The sequence below is a fragment of the Ipomoea triloba genome, chromosome 8 (assembly GCF_003576645.1).
Source record: "Ipomoea triloba cultivar NCNSP0323 chromosome 8, ASM357664v1".
Classification (NCBI taxonomy): Eukaryota; Viridiplantae; Streptophyta; class Magnoliopsida; order Solanales; family Convolvulaceae; genus Ipomoea; species Ipomoea triloba.
In genome coordinates this window covers 5,064,505-5,070,278 of record NC_044923.1, presented here as the reverse complement: position 1 = coordinate 5,070,278, position 5,774 = coordinate 5,064,505, and the positions used below count along the sequence as shown (strand labels likewise).

Below are 5,774 nucleotides of genomic sequence, written 5' to 3'. Positions count from 1 at the left end.
ATTAACCAATTTTAAAAATTTCCGGCGATAATTTTCGACACCGACAACCATTTTCAACCTCCGGCTACCATTTTCGGTGAGGGCGACTAGAAATGGTCGCCTTCTCCTTGGGGAAGGCACTGGTCGCCTTCCCGGCGACGTCTCGGTCGTCGCCGGTCGCCGGAAATAGTGACTAGAGGTCGGAAATAGTCGCCGGAAATTTTAAAAATGGGTTAAGTGCTCATTTTTCCGCTTATAATGGCTTAATTGCTTTGTTTTTCTTAGTTTAGTGACATATTTGAAGGTTATTTGAGTTCAATGGCCTAATTACTTGTTCCCAAATAGTACAATGACTTATTTGTAGTTTATCCCTTAAAAAATACAATATAAAATTTAACATGAATTTTGGTCAATTAATTAGTCATACTATATACATAGCATTCAAAGTTCATAAAAGATTATAAATAAGAACAAGACTCAATATTTTAATTATGTTTTTGCATTATTGAGAATGATTTACTTTCTCAATCTTTTCCTACCCAAAGAATCAATACTCCCATCACACTCTTTCGTACTACAAACTTATTTATATTGTAATGACCTTGTGGTCAAGTAGCATGTAATAATTCGATTTTCTAAATGAAAAGTCACGAGTTCGAGTCTTAGTAGAGACCAATGTTGCAAAAATTCCGCCTAGGCGCCGATTAATTCCTGCCTAGGCGCTAGGTGCCGGTCGACCGCCTAGCGTATCACCTTAAATGTTGGTCTAGGCGGTTGGTCAGCTAGGCGACCGCCTAGGCCGCTTAAGCTCCGCTTAAGCTCCGCCTAAGCACCGACTAGGCCGCTTAGGTGCCGACTATACCTCCTAGGCACCGACTAGGCCGCCTAGTCGGCCGATTAACTATTGTTCTTTTTTTTTTAATGAGTTATTTCATTCAAAATAATATCGTTTTGAGCGAAATAATCCTAAATTGTACAAACTCTAGATATTTTTTAAGTTAATATTTAATACTTTAGTATTAATTATTAAAGTATTATATACTACGTAGTTTATAATTATTAGTCTTTAAAAAATAAAAAATGAAATAAAAAAATACACGGATGCCAAGACGCTGGTTAATCCCCGCCTAGACGTCCCAGGCGCTAGGCACTCCCCGAGCGTCCGAGAAGTGTCTAGCGATTTTTTCAACCATGGTAGAGACAGTATTGATTTTTTTGTCCTTCAATAAGTTGAGAAAGTGAAAAAAAAGAAAAAAAAGAAAAAAAAAAGATATGTTCTCTATCTATGTGCATACAAACCCTTATCCTCTAATTTAAAGTATCAACTTTAAAATTGATTTAAATAAAGAAAAAAAAAACGAAGTATATGACGTGATCGAATTTCGTTCTTAACCAAAAGAAAAGTCACTCGGTATGTATATAAACACAACAAACTGGAGATGCAGGGGATCGAACCCCGTGCCTCTCGCATGCAAAGCGAGCGCTCTACCATTTGAGCTACATCCCCTGCTGAAACCTTTTTACTCAAAATGCTATCTATATCAAATCAAGAAAGAAGTATGCAAAAAGCATCGGAGGCCACTCTTATCAGAGCCAGGTTTCGATCCTGGGACCTGTGGGTTATGGGCACCACGCTTCCGCTGCGCCACTCTGATTTTTTTTGTTTCTATTATTAATCTATTTATCCATCAATCTGGTGGAGTATTTCTCTGCTATTCGATTATGAATTCACATTGGCAAACGATGTCGTCCCCCTACCCCTTACACAAATAAAAAGGATTTTGAGTTCGAAAGTATTAAGAAACAATCGTTGGAGTAATTAGGGCTGCTATCGGTGCAGACTCACTACAACGATATCGCCCTCAAAAGTTTACACAACAATCCGGTCTCTGTATGATGTCGCCCTCAAAAGTTTACACAACAATCCGGTCTCTGTATATTCGGAATAGGATTGAAACTCACACGAGAAATATATCGGACAATCTCTATCTAATGTCTTAAACTCAAGAAATATTAGCAACTTTATTTAAATAGTGGAGACCAAACAATTAAGTTCATATACTATAAAAAGATCTTAACCATTTATTCACTTTGTAGTGAGTATTAAATTAAACCTGGACTAAAGCATCAAGAGATTGAGAGCCACAATATTATTTAATGGCTTGCATTTTTTCCAACAACAATCAAACCCAAAAAAATGTATAGGAGAGACGTCCCATCTTTCTCCCCTTTATGCACAATTCTTCTGGGTATTAAGGTTCTTCATGGTGTGGCGTGCGTGACTTCTCTATTTTAAGGGGGTAAGGGGGTAGATTTTTTTTTTATTTTTTTTTTTATTAAAGAGGTGAGTGGAAGATGGTGAATTTTCAAGAGTTAGGAAATGAAATATGGGTTTGTGAATGGAGGATGGTGATAGAGATTTCAACTACATAGACGATATGTTTCGAAATTTTTTGAAAAGGAAAATGATTGTGGACCTGCTGCATGGCAGTTTCTTAGTTTTTGGTGATAGATTGTGGGTAAGGATGTAAGATCATTTGTAGGAGTTTCAGTTTCATCTTTTTGTAGTGATGATTTAAGCACATATTATTATTATTATTTTTTTAAATTAAGGTGTTATTAAGTTACCGTGATTTATTCATCACTAATTCTATCTATGGTTAAAGGTTAAAGGTTAAAGGTTAAAGGTTAAAGGTTCTATCTATGGTTAAAGGTTAAAGGTTAAAGGTTAAAGGTTTTCTTAAAATTTCAGTTAAGAGTTAATTCGGTTCAAAACTTCGGTTAACCAAATTAACCAAACAGTTAACTGAAATTTTAAATAAATAAATAATCTAATATGTAAAATCCTTATAAATTTGTAGTGTTGTTATGGTATTGTTTTTTTATATTTTCTTATGGATTTATTTTTATATGTATTGTTTTAATTGAATTTATTTATTATTATATTAATTATTTTAAAGATTTTTTTTTTGATTCGGTAAATTCGGTAATAAAATGTTCGATTCGATTAACGGTTTTTAAAATTTTAAAAACATCGGTAATAAAAAGTTCGGTTCGATTAATCGATTGAACACCCTTATTTGGATACATCCTCTAATTTAAACTATCAACTTTAAAATTGATCTAAAAAAAAAACACAAAAACGAAGTATATGACGTGATCGAATTTTGTTGTTAACAATAAAGTCACTCCGTAGCCTGTAGGACGTTTGAAAATTAATAATTGACATATGAAACAAAGTGGAGATGCGGGGGATCGAACCCCGTGCCTCTCGCATGCAAAGCGAGCGCTCTACCATTTGAGCTACATCCCCTGCTGAAACCTGTTTACTCAAAACTCTATCTATATTGAATGCAGAAAGAAGTATTTTAAAAACATTGGAAGCCACTCTTATCAGAGCCAGGTTTCGATCCTGGGACCTGTGGATTATGGGCCCACCACGCTTCCGTTGCGCCACTCTGATTCATTTGTTTTTGGCTATTATTAATTTATTAAAGCTGTCTCTCTGGTGGAGTATTTCTCTACTATTTGATTATCAATTCACATTGGGAAACGATGTCCTCTCCCTACACAAGATAAAACCCTGATAAAGATCTTGAGTTCGAAAATATTAATTAAGAAACAATTGTTGGAGTAAACAAGGCAGCTATGGTGTCGTCTCCCAAAAGTTAACACAATAATCTCATCTTTATACATTCAGAGTACAGATTGAAACTCACAAATAATAAAGAGACAAGAAATATATTGGACAATCTTTATTTGATGTCTTAAACTCAAAGAATAGCTTTAATTGCTTTAATAGTGGAGGCTAAACAATTAAGGTCATATGCTATAAAAAGATCTTAACCGGCCATTTATTCACTTTGTAGTGAATATTAAACCTTAACTAAAGCATCAGGAGATTGAGAGCCACAATATTATTTAATAGCGCAGCTTGCATTTTTCCTAACAAAAATCAAACCCAAAAAAATGTATAGGAAAGACATCCCATCTTTCTCCCTTCCTTTATGCACAATTCTTCTGGCTATTATGGTTCTTCATAGTGTGGCATGCGTGACACATTTCTATTTTAAGGGTGGTAAGGGAGTAGATCTTTTTGAAAAGAGATGAGTGAAGATGGTGAATTTTCAAGAGTTAGGAGGTGAAATGGGTTTAATTTGTGAATAGAGGTAGAGATTTCGACTACAGTGACGATACGTTTTGAAATTTTTTGGAAAGGGAAATGATAGTGGACCTGCATGGTAGTTTGTTGGTTTTTGGTGACAGATTGTGGATAAGTATGTAAAATGGATGTAGTATAAGGGTTTCAGTTTCATTCATTTGTAGGGATTGTTTTTGGCACAAATTTTTTAATTAATGTGTTACTGAGTTACCGTAATTTATCCATCTATAATTTTATCGAGTCAGGTTATGATTTACCTCTTACAATGTTATGAGATTTTTTGGAGCGGGAAATTTCACTTGTTGTGAACAAGAAATGATGCGAAAGCAACAATGATGGCAAAAGAGATAGCAAATGCATGTTAGATTAGATTAGGTGTTTTAAAACAATATCTATTTAATTTCTATAAAATGATGTAATTTAAATTTTTGTTTATAGGTCCATTTAAATAAGTTTGATAGTTTAATTTTAGTTTATAAGTTGATTTTCTTATGGAAGTAGGTTTAGAAACAATAACCAAATTGTAGTTGTTGCTCTGTGTGTGTGTGTATTTTTTTAATTGAAAAAGAAGTAACAACATGAGTAAAATTCAATGCAACAAACAAACGTTGCTAAAGGTTAAAGTGTATGACTTAAAGGTCATTATTGGAGGTCATAATATGGGATTCGAATCTTATAGTGGCTCTAAGAGCAGGATCCTGCTATGAGTTTAAGATTAGTGCGGCAAAGTTAGAATCACGTGAGTGTGAAAAATAAATTGAAAAAAATTAAAGATCAGGCAATATTTTTAGTTTTGGTAATAATTAATTCAATTTGAGACGATGTTGATTTATTTGGTTTGGATATTTATCTTAATTAACAATATAAGAAAATTGAAAGTTCGATTTATGCACTTAAATTAGTTGCAGATGACAATACCTTTAAGTGTGAAATCTCTTATAATTTATCTTATGTGCCAAATTTAGACTAAAATTGAATCAATAACCTGGGACGACAGCCCTAACAAGAGAAAAAATGGAGTATTTCAATATTTGTTGTTTTTACTAATTTGAGCATAATTATGCATTCTAATTACTATATTGGGTTGTGCAATTTAGTTTACATTTTAAAAAATAAATAATAAAGAAGTAATAAATTGTCAAAACAAAAAAAATTTGCACAGTATTGTGGTAAAACTATATTTAGAGATAAAAATCAAACCTTTACTTTTTGATGTAAAAAAAAGAAACAACATTAATAAAATTCAATGCAAAAAATAAATGTTAGGTTGAAGTTTTAAAATCAAATGTCTACTATACTAATAAGAGCCAAAGAGAGTTAGGCCTAAAATGGGTAGAAAAAATGACGGTCAAATTATTTAATCAAATGGATGATTCAGATGAATTATTTAATCAAATAGGTGGTTAAGATAATTCAGATTAATATTATTAATAGAGATTACCTAATTTAACCTTACTTTTAGGATTTTCCGTTAAGTTTTCCGTTAAATATTCTCTTCTCCGTTACTATTCCGTTAACTTTTAACTTACCCATTAATTTCTATTAAAATGATCTTAGGTTCGAACCTCATCTCAATCAAATTTGACATAATTAAGTTTCTCACTCTATTTACTCTTATTAAATTAAATAAATT

At 32.7% G+C, this 5,774-nt stretch overlaps 2 non-coding genes across 2 annotated transcripts; both read right to left on the bottom strand.

Moving 5' to 3' along the window:
* Positions 1–1,413: 1,413 nt before the first annotated feature.
* On the bottom strand, positions 1,414–1,486 carry TRNAA-UGC. Its single transcript has one exon. It is a non-coding gene; the product is annotated as a tRNA-Ala (tRNA).
* Positions 1,487–3,219: 1,733 nt separating this feature from the next.
* On the bottom strand, positions 3,220–3,292 carry TRNAA-UGC. Its single transcript has one exon. It is a non-coding gene; the product is annotated as a tRNA-Ala (tRNA).
* Between the last annotated feature and the right edge of the window lie 2,482 nt (positions 3,293–5,774).